The sequence below is a fragment of the Balaenoptera physalus genome (genome assembly GCF_965194825.1).
Source record: "Balaenoptera physalus genome assembly, chromosome: 1".
In the NCBI taxonomy this organism is placed as follows: domain Eukaryota; kingdom Metazoa; phylum Chordata; class Mammalia; order Artiodactyla; family Balaenopteridae; genus Balaenoptera; species Balaenoptera physalus.
Genome location: NC_138882.1, coordinates 84,898,961 through 84,910,600, shown reverse-complemented (window position 1 = coordinate 84,910,600; position 11,640 = coordinate 84,898,961). Strand labels below are relative to the sequence as shown.

Below are 11,640 nucleotides of genomic sequence, written 5' to 3'. Positions count from 1 at the left end.
AGCAGTGGCTGGTCCACAGCGTGTATTAATAAGCGTGTGTGAATGGAAGGACCCGCGTGGAGGGACAGTTCTTTAGGAGGAGGAGGGGCACCTGCTCAGCTGTGACGGGAGGGAGGATGAGGAAAACAGGCGCAAAGGCAGGCAGGCTGGTTGCTTTGGTGGAGGGGAGACAAGGAAGCTCTCAGCTGAAGGCTTCTATTTTCTTAAGCGCAAGTTGAGGTCCAAAGTCCCGGGCTGAGGGTAGGGGCAGGGAGTGTAGGAGTTGAGGAGAGAGAACGGGTGAAAGACTCATCCAGCACAGCGTGGCGGCGGGCTGGAGGCGAGTGCCCCGTGTGCACGTGTGGAGAAGCGGCGGCACCAGCGCGGCGGCGGGAGGCACCCCCGCCCCCTCTGGAGACGCAGGGCCTCGCTAAGCTCTCTCGGCCTCCGTCACCCGCTCGGCTCCCTGCCCTAGGCGAGGAAGCCGGCTTGCGGGGTGGAGCGGCCCGAGCTGAGGGCGCGGAGAGCTCAGGGCGGCGACGACAACGGCGTTGATATCGGTGGTAACAACGGCCTCAGCAGGCGGGGAAGATGAAAGGGAGCCGGATCGAGCTGGGAGAGGTGACACCACATGATATTAAACAGTTGAAAAGATTAAACCAGGTCATCTTTCCAGTCAGCTCCAATGACAAGTTCTACAGGGATGCGCTGGAGGTTGGCGAGCTAGCAAAACTTGCCTATTTCAATGGTATTGCAGTACGTGCAGTATGCTGTAGGGTGGATCATTCACAGAATCAGAAGAGACTTTACATCGTGACACTAGGATGTCTGGCACCATACCGAAGGCTAGGAATAGGAACTAAAATGTTAAATCATGTCTTAAACATCTGTGAAAAAGATGGCACTTTTGACAACATCTATCTACATGTCCAGATCAGCAATGAGTCTGCAATTGACTTCTACAGAAAGTTTGGCTTTGAGATTATTGAGACAAAGAAGAACTACTGTAAGAGGATAGAGCCCGCTGATGCTCATGTGCTGCAGAAAAACCTCAAAGTCCCTTCCGGCCAGAACGCAGATGTGCAAAAGACAGACAACTGAACAAATTACAGATGAACTTTCTTGCACTTGCTTGTCGCCAAATAAAAGAGAGGCCCATTGATTCCCCCCCCACCTCCTTTCTTTTAAAGCTTTCCCCCTTCCTTGTTCTTGTTTCCTCCTTTCAAAACTTCCTTCCCTTTCCTCTAAAAGTTTTAAACTTTCAAGGACTCATTAATCATGTTTGGATTGTTTTAGTTTTCTTATTTTTGTGAGGTGGTTTGATTGTAGGAAGGAGAAGGTATCGATCTGTTTAGTTTCACAGTTAAGATATATGGTCCCAAAAAACTTGAGGGTCAATTTCAATTTTTTTTAATGTCCTGCTTTCACATTGAAGGGCAGAGCCTACAAAATACTGTATAATTCAAAGGACAAAAAGAAGCAGCAGCAATATCTTGTTCTCTAACTCATAGACAAGTTTAGTGTGTTTGTGGTACTTTGGGGTTTTCAAGATTTTGTGGGATACTAATCCCTGTACATTGCCTTCACTCCACCTTTTGTCCTTCTGAGTATTATCTCTGGAGTTGGACCATTGTTATCCTCGTAAGAAATACTAAGCTTATTTTGTTCTGTTAAGCAGTTATTTCTTCCTTCCTCTCTGGTGGCTGACGGTGGGTGGGACAGTCTGAGTAGGTAGTATTATACTTTGGTCTCAGCATTTGAGTTAAACTGCTTTTTGCTAATGAGTGGGCTGGTTGTTAGCAGGTTTATTTTTCCTGCTGTTGATTGTTAGAAGTGGCATTAACTTTTAGAGTGTGGGCTGGTGAGATTAATTTTTTTTAATATCCCAGCTAGAGATATGGCCTTTAACTGACCTAAATAGGTTTGTTGTGATTTGCTTTTTTTACTCCTGTCCTTTTTCTTTGGTAAACCCACAATAGTTAGTCAAACCCTAAAAATGGAGTTGAAGTCCTTATAGGTCAATGCCCCTAAATAAACCTGAAGCAGGTGTTGTCTCTTGGACATATTAAAAAATACCTAAAAGGAAGCTTAGATGGACTTGTGGCACAACAAATGCATTTAATGTCAGCTAATGCAGACTGTTAGAAGTGTGGCCACTGAGCATTTGATTTTAGAGGAAAGAATATCTAGACAGTATTTTTGAGAATGACATAGCTGTGCTATTGCTTATCTGTTGGAGAACATCCCAGATTTGCTTACATTCTGTGCCTGTGATATTGAGTTTAAGGAATTGGGGGTGGGGGAATTATTAAACATATTGCTTCTATTCTTGGAAAAAGTAGAAGCCTAGGAGTGTTAGTCTAGAAGTGTTAATAACGTAAATGTCACTGTGACCTCCTCTACTGACAGGACCGGTTTATGCCAGATTGTTTTCTGGCACATAGGGAGTGGCTTTGACAGGTCGATAACTTTTTGTAAGATAGACGACATCTGAAATTTTCATGTTTTCCTCCATAATCCCGTCTCCAATATTTAAAATATTCTACATTGCCAATACCAGTGGCCCAAGAAATGTTTTCATTAGACTTTAAAACAACGCACAGGGCTTGAATTTTCTGTCATTTGACTTTAAAGGGAAGGTTGATTCATAATATTTATCCTCTTATGTAAATTCTGGCATAAAAGTTTCATCTCTTCAAACATGTTGAATGATAAAATTATTTTACACAGTTTATGCACATTTTATAATCTTAAATTCTTATTTGAGAATGTAAAAATACAAGGTACAATAGACTTCAGCAGTCTTAGTTGAGTGCCAAGAATAATATAGAAAAGGAAGATAGTTGATAAATGAGTTTATAGGGTTATAATCTTAAGATAGTAAAAATGTAGAAAGACCATGCTGGTTTCTTGGGTATCAGTTTCTTAAGCAGTCCAAATCTAAGCTAAGAAGAAAAGTTTAGCATTAAGCACATTTACCTTCATGGATAAGCTTCAGCTTGCTCTTGCCAAGAGAAGAGTTCTTGAGTTACAGAAAGCATAATTAGTTTGAAAATTCAGCCTTTTTGTAAACTTCACATATCAAAATAGATTTTGATGTATAAATGAGTTTTGTGAGATGACACTGCCTGTATTTCTATAAGCATTTCACCTGGACTATGTAATCAGTCCTATGAATGTATCCCTGAATGTGGTTAATGAAAACCGAATAGCTGCCTCATGACAATTAAGTATATATTATTTATGGAGGAAAAAATATTAAATTTTGAATTGAGTGTGTAGGCTCCCTATCATTTTAGTGTTTCTTTTTCCACACTAGTCACTGACTTTAACCTAAATTCTAAGTGTTTGTAAAGGGTGAATTGTCCTACATCAAACTTATATGAAGTAATTCCATCCACTTATGGAGGAGGAGGATGTAGAAGAGGTAGAAGCTGGGCACTAGATCATGTGCCTATGAGTCAGTAAAGACTGAAATAATGTCCCATGTTCAGTTGGTTATTTTCATAAAAATTATTGTTGAGGTAAAACAATTCTATTAACTGGAAGATCACAGGATATATCCATCATATTTTTCAGGGCAGATAGTTTCTTTCTGTGGGGCAAATAGGTAAAAATTATATTGTATGGTAATTGCATTTAGGTTCTAAAGAAAAGAATCTGCAGAGAAATCTATGCAATATATAATTTGTCCAGGTTAGTTTTCATTTGGGGAAAGAAGTTCTGAAATACCCCCAAAGCAGTTTACTGATCAACTGAAAGTCCTCCAAAAATAGAACTATTGGGAAACCATGACATATGGAGTGGAAAAGAAAAGCTCCCTCAGCTTTTTGGAGGGAATAACTTTAAAAATACTTAAATAGCTGAGTTTACTTGGTGCAGTTACGATTTAAACTTGTTGATGTTAACATTGCCATTACATCTGAAATAAACTTACATGATGTTCTGGTAAAAAAAAAAAAAGACTCATCCAATAAGCAGTGACTGACAGCCCTAACTGTTCCAAACTACTGGAAGTTCTCAGAATATACTAGACTGTGCGTATGTTCTTCCCTTTGCTGGGTTGATCTTTTCTCTGCTTGTCTTCCAGGCAAACGCCTTTACGTCTTAGCCCGAGTGCCACATCCTCTGTGGGGCTGTCCTGACAGGGCTGCTCTCCTGACAGCCTGAGCTCTGCTCACCCCCTTTGTGTCCCCAGTTCACCTGTTCACACACATGCCATCCCTTGGAGGTAACCCCATTGGATGCAGTGTATTTCTTGGTATGGTTGTCTCCCCCATTGGGCTATGTGCCTCCAGAGAGCAGGGCCTGTTATTTTATCCCCTGCATCCCAAAGGTCCACATGGAGCCCCGCACAGTGATACTAAATATATAGGGCCTCTGGATTCAATTGGATTGATTTGCAATTCAGAGAAAACCCCAGACCAGAGCTCCCCTGGGACATCAGAGGCCTCAATAAAGGATGTCTGGCTGCAGGTGTCAGGTGTGGGCAGGCTAGTGGGCAGAAGCAGGGCTGGGCAGCTTCTTCCCCAAACGAGGAACAAACCAATACTTAAGCCTGGGTTCCCATTTATAGGGCTTCCAGGGGTGGACTTGGCACTCGCATGAACGCTACACCCCAGTTACAGAGGCAGCCCCGCCTGGGCCTTTAACACCACAGAGGCTGAAGCAGGTCCAAATGGCATCCATGCTTCAGGCCATGGTCAGATTCCACGTGGGGCTGCACCATAGAGACCACCTAGCCCAAACCCACCTCTCTGCTTCCACTGTGTCCTCCTGTAAGAGGGAGCACCTCCTCCTCCTTACCCTCTAGAGCCTCACAAACACAGGAGGTTTACACCCTGCACCCCCCCCCACACACACACACACCCTCCACAACACACACCACACAACATAAATGCGCACGCACATACATGCATACAAAATACACACACATACACACACACACACAAACGGGGAGACTCCCCACTCCCTGAGCCAGTGCAGATGACTCTGGGTGCTGGGACCATGTCTGCCCCCAGCCCTTTGCCTTCTGCCTGAAGCACAGGCCCTGTTGGCCACAGAGGCAGAAGAAAAGTGACAGTTCTGCCATTTGATAATATACCTCTGCCATCTGTGTCCATAACAGGGTCCTTCACCTGAGGCCTGAGTGGCCATAGATTTCATCTAGTTTTGGAGAAATATCCCCTCTGATGACTGAGCCCTGACTGTCAGGGACCCCCAGTTTGAAGATAGGACACAGCAAACCTCGGGGAGACCCCAGCCCTACCCTCTGGACCCTCCAGAGCGATTGGAGAGACATGGTCCTGGCCTTCCGGCCACCCCCAGTTTGAGGGGTGAGGAAAAGACCCTAGCCTCAGAAGACACCCACATGCTAACGTTCCTACAAAGTTTGAGACGACTTATCTCACGCACCTTCATCTTCACCCTTTCCAAACTTTGGTCTTTAAGAACATATGGTATAAAAACCTAAAAAACAAACAAACAAAGCAAAGCAAACCTGAATAAGTTCTTTATCACATTTAAAGAGCCCTGTTCAAAATATGGCAAATGTTTTTCCATCCATATATTCAATACTCAACTGAGGTCTAGCCCAGACTGGGGTTGCAACATTGATTCTGGCACTCCCAGTCCTTATATCACTGCAGCTTAATATATCTATCATTAACACCATCACCCACATTTTAAATCTGACCCAGTTTTAAGTGTAAGAATTTTTGTGTCAGAGGTGGAGCAGTGGTCAGGAACCAGGGATGGTGCCAAGCTGCCCGGAATGTGAGCCTCTGTTCACACACCCCTGGCAAAGCCTTCGTCAGGGCCACCATGCTTCCGCTCTCCACGCTGGCCCTCAGCTCTCCAGACCCCAGGTGACACTCCTGAGACCACATGCACTCGAGTGATGACACCGCTCAGTGGAGCTGACTCACAGAATGAGTTGCCCCAAGTGAATCTGAAAGAAGAGGACAGTTGTGCAAGGTGTGTTTTGACAGGCTCTGAGGAGGGGCTGGACGTGAGGCAGCGAGAAGGAGGACCAGCTGATAATTATCACTGCTCCTACTAGAATCTCCAGGTGACAAAGCCACCTTGGTGCCCACAGCCCCACAGGTTGCTAAAGCCCAAAGTTGGTGGGTCTCATTGACTATTCCACCCACGGTCTCAAATAGGATAAAAGGATCACTCTGTTTCAGCTTCATCTAAAATCAAATCGTCCGTCTCTTCTGCCTGCCCTCTGGGTTCCAGCTCTGGGGTAGGTTTGTACAAGAGTTAGGGATATAAAGCCTGTTCAGCCCCCTTATCTGTGAAAGGAAGGGATTGTACCAGATGCCCTTTCAGGTCCCTTCTACCCTGGACATCCTGCGGCTCTTAGCAGGAGTCAGGAGGGACCCTGGAGTGGGAAAGCAGCCATACATATATGAAACGATGGCGGAATCCAGCCAGAGCACCCAGGTCCCAAGAGAGATGGGTCCAATCTCCAGCTCCACACTATAGATTAGTGGTACATCCCTGGTATAAAGAATGCTTGGCGGGACTTCCCTGGTGGTCTAGTGGTTAAGAATCCGCCTTCTAATGCAGGAGAGCCGGGTTCGATCCCTGTTCGGGGAACTAAGATCCCACATGTCTCAGGGCAACTAAGCCCGAGCCCACAAGACACAACTAGAGAGCTCACATGCTGCAATGAAGATCCGGCGTGCCTCAACTAGGACCCGACGCAGCCAAATAAATAAATATTTTTTTTAAAAAATACCATGCTGACACTTAAAAAAGAATGCTTGGCAGCCAACTATGAATGCAAAGATTACTCATGAAACAAGCATGGCGGACCCATTCATCTGTTCATTCATCCAATGGGCATCTGATGGGAGCCTTCTGTGCCTGGTGTTGAGCCAGGCCCTAGGAATTTATTTAAAAAATAAGGCAGTCGCTGCCCTCAAGGGGCTTAAAGTCTACTGTCACAAAATTCACAAAAGTAGAGATAGTTGAGCTGTGATTTTTTAAAAACCAGACATGGGACCCTAGTTTCAGCCTGACCTCTAACTCCTGGTCCTTATGACCTACGTGGCAGTCACTTGTGCTCTCGGTGTCCTGGTTTATAAGATGAAGGTACTGAATGAAGTATGTGCCCACAAAACTTTTGTCCGGCTCATAATGTCTGAACATCAAAGAATCAAGACAATGACTCAAAGTCCAGGCATGGACCCAAAAACACAAATATGATTCAGTCTCAACAGGTCAAAATCAGCCATGAGCTCAGACACTAAATAAGTTTAAGGTAAGTGCTCAGTCCTTAATGTTTGGCAACGTTCAAATCTCAATATGACTGCAATATTTTAGGTGTATGACACGTCCAAGTGTTAGTAAATATGGCTATGTTTTGACATCCCCTTCATAACTACACTAATAATGTAATAACACTTTTGGATATAAAGAACTTGGGCCTTCAGGCCGTGCAGAACTGGAAGATGGATTATGTAGTTCTATATCATATTCAGGTAAGGCCATAAGACACTAGGTACTAGAATCTAGTTACTGCCAGAGAGTATAGATCAATATTAATTGGTCCTCTTTCAGTTGACTCAGTAATTCCATGAAGCCAATTTGTACATTGTCCCCGAAGGGCTGGCAATGAGGATGTTGATGGGAGACCATTTTGAAGCTAATTCAAAACAAAGGGGTCCTGAGAGAAGCCAGTCAGCTCAGAACCAGCTCAACACCTTGCTAAGGTATATCTGTAATCAAACTTTCTGTTTTCAGGACAAATAATTCTGCTTGAGCTGTGGGACAGAAGACAGGGGACTCAGCCAAGGACCTCTGGAAGGGTAAGAGCTGACCCAAGCTGCTTCCTAGACAAAATCTCACCTGCAGGTGGCCCCAAAGCCTGGCTCCACACAGAGGCAGGCAGCCTTCCATGTAGGTTCCAGCTCTGGTTGGACTTCTCAATTTTCATAAGAGATTATCAAGCCTGCTCTCTACTCATCTGGTTTCTAAATCCTGTCCCAGTATGGTCACCAGCATCTCAGAGGTGTATCTGAAAGTGTGCCTTCTAACCTCAGGGGTTCAGAACCCACTGGAAGGCTCAACTGAGAGAACAGTAATAATGACCATTACCAACATTGTCGCTCATTTGTGATGGGCCATCGTCCCGTCTGATCCATCCCACAGCTCCCTACAGGGGGACTGGCATTTCCTCCCTCTGAGATTAGGACTCTCTAGTTCAGAGAAGTCACAGTCAGAGCTCCAGTGAGGAGGGGAAGTCAACACTGGCACCCAGACAGCCTGACTTTGAGCCCTTACTCTTAAGCCCTGCAAAGGTACTCTGAGGAAGTTGCTACCTAACCACTCCTCCCCTCTAGGTTCTATCTGGGGGACAAGTTAGACAAGCATATGGCTAAACAGTCTAATGCATTAACCTAGCTCCTCAAAAAACTGATCTTCCTTGGAACAAAACTTCGTATGCTGACCTGGAATTTTATGCAGGTCTTAATGAAAGGAAACTATTTCTGTATGTTTCCACACTCTTGATAGAGATTGGGTGCCTCGTGTCACCCAGTGCCTCTTCTGTAAGGTCCCACTGAGAGATGTTTCTTTTAAAAAAAAGTCTCCCTTGAGGAAGACAAGAACTCTGTAACTATTTGACTTCCTTTTTGCCCTAGCTATCATGACCTAAAAAACAATGTTTAGTGTGATCATGAAAAAAATCAGACAAACCCAAATTGAGGAACGTTCTAGAAAATACCTGACCAGTGCTCTTCAAAGTGGTTAAGATCCTCAAAAGCAAGAAAAGTCTGAGAAACTGTCACAGCCTAGAGTAGCCTAGTGAGACACGGCAACTAGTGTGGTGTCCCGGATGGGATGCCAGGACAGAAAAAGGACATTAGGAGAAAACTAATGAAATCCAAATAAAGTATGGATGTAAGTTAATAATAACATATTGATATTGGTTCATTAGTTGTAACAAATGTACTATGATAATGTAAGATGTTAACAATAGGGAAAACTGGGTGCGGGGTACACAAGAATGATATACCATCTTTGCAACTTTCCTGTAACTCTATTTTTTTCATTCTTTATACAATTTTTAAAAGTTACACTCCATCTACAGTTATTACAAAATACTGACTATATTCCCCGTGTTCTACAATACACCCTTGTAGCCTATCTTACACCTCCTGTAACTCTAAAACTATTCTAAAATTAAAAGTTTGTTTTAAAACATGTTGTTTAATCAGAAGTAACTTCTATGTTTCTAGGTAAGAAAATGCAAAAGCAGTAAAAATATCAATTCTTCCCAAATAAATTTATAAAATGAGTACAATTCTAATCAAAACTAATATTCTTAGAAATGACAAACATATTCCAGAGTTTTTTTATAGAAATAATCAGATAATAGCCAAGAAAATATTTCTCAAAAATTAGTGAAAGTGGACTTGTATCAACAGATATTAAACTATTTTATAAAGCTATAAAAAATTAAAATACAAGCATAGGAAAAGACATACAGATTAATGGAACAGAGGAGACAGTCAAGAATACATAATTTAGTCTACAATAATTAATTGATAAATAATTAAACAAAAAGTGGGAAAGTTAATTATTAAATTCCAAATTAATTTCATTTGAATTCAAAAGTTAAATAAATAAATAAATAATTTTTTTTAAAAAAACGAAAGTTAAAAGTAAAAAATCATAAAAAATTTGAAAATTAGGAAAATATAAGTAATATATTTCATGGTGAGCTTTTCAGTGTGAAAGTAGAGGCAAGGACAATAAGGAAAAATACAACTTTTGTGTCCACAAATAGAAATGAAATTAAATAACACAAGAAAAACTGGGAAGAAATACACTTACAACATACATGACCAGCAAAAGGTTAATATCCTTAATATATTAAAGAAATCCATAAGAAAAAGATGAGCAAATCACCCAAAACAGGAATAAAATCATGAACAGGAAATTCACTCATGAATAAATTAATGCCAATAAAGCCATCAAAAAAAAATTCTCAACACTGGTAAACAAAGAAGTAAAATTAAAGCAACAAGTTTCCCTACCAGGCTGACAAACAATGAAACAATAAGAGGAATGATAACACCCAGTGTTGACAAAGGTGTGTGGAAATGAACACTGTCATACAATGCTCGTGGGGGTTAAACTTGGGACACTTTCAGGAGGACAAGTTGGCAATGATAACAGCAATAATAACAATAATAATAGCCAAGAGTTCTGTGCTCACTGTGGGCCAGGCCATGATCTAAGGGCTTACCATGTATTGCACCACATGCATCTCCTAGCAACTCAATAAAGGAGGTACTGTTATTATCCACATTCACCAAGAAGGAAACTGTGTCTTGTGAGATCCTCTAAGGCCATTCAGCTAGCAGGCGGTAGAGCTGAGACTCAATCCTAAGTGGTCTGACTCCCGAGCCTGTATCCTCACCTGTGATGGATGTGCTGTAACCCAGGGATCCTGCTTCTAGGAATTCACCCTAAGAAAACAATTGGCAATGTTTCCACACTTATATGTACAAGCTTGTTTATTGCAACAATTTTATTTTAAAAAGGGGGAAAGGCAATAATGTAAATTATCAGCAGTAGAGGACTGATTAAATAAATTCACATCTATCTACACAATAGGATATTTATTTTTTAGTCATTAAAACACACTGTGGAAAAATAATGACATATTATTGTTAGGTGAAAAGAAGTAGGCTTTAAAACAACCAACATGCAGTTTTATACTCTAAAGTAATGACAATGTAATGTAGGCCATAGATGAGTAAGCATGCATTGCTTTTGTAATAGCAAGTTGTATACTTTGTTCCTTGCTTTAAAATAATAAAGATAAACTGTTTCTTTTGAGTCCCATCTTTGATGTGTCTTCCTTCCTTCATTCTGATTTCGATTTCACAAAACTTGTAACACAGGTACCCCCTGTCCTGGGTTGGAGAACAGTATATTAAGAAACAAATGAACAAAATACAATACAATAAATGATCCTTGACTGAGGCCTTTGAAGGACCAGGAGATGACAGGTCACAAACACAAATTAGTGAATTCAGAGTTAATTCACGAAGCCTCTCCAGCTTCCTCCGTGTGCTTGTGCTTCTCAGACCCTCAAGCACAAGTCCAGGGAACAGGGATTCAGGAGCGAGTGGACGGGAGCAGGACAAGCACCTGGCCTTTGTCTGCTGATCATCCTCCTGGCCCCAGGCAGGCACGGTGGAAGGAGCTGGAATATGGGGGGGGGGGGTCCCCTCATAGCTTGTGAAAGTTGGGCAACCAGTACAGTGCTCTGTCTGACCCCTAGAACCTTGCAGGCCAAGACCACGAGCAGCCCAGCTGAAGTGGTGTGGTGGGGCAGTCACAAGTGACAGGTCCCCTAAGCTTTCTGATCCACAGTGTTATCCAGCTTTCACAGTGTGCTGAGCCTTGATTCCTGCCAGGATGTCCCCTAGAGGCTTGTGGCACTTTTTGGTGTATCAAACACATTCATGTCCACTATCTCTTTCCATCCTGGGAGCAGCCTGCCTGGTGCCACTGTAATCAAGCCCTTGTGGCCATGTTCTCTGCTGTCTCCCCAGCATCCAGAACAGCACCTGTCTGTGTCCACTGAATGGCAATGGATACAGCATCAAACGGACATTAATGGCAATGTGCATCACA

The 11,640-nt window shown here is 42.7% G+C and overlaps 1 pseudogene across 1 annotated transcript; it reads left to right on the top strand.

The window, feature by feature from the left end:
• Positions 1–283: 283 nt before the first annotated feature.
• On the top strand, positions 284–6,707 carry LOC309655311 (N-alpha-acetyltransferase 50 pseudogene; annotated as a pseudogene). The gene has a single exon. The product of its transcript is annotated as an N-alpha-acetyltransferase 50 pseudogene (transcript).
• The last annotated feature ends 4,933 nt before the right edge of the window (positions 6,708–11,640 follow it).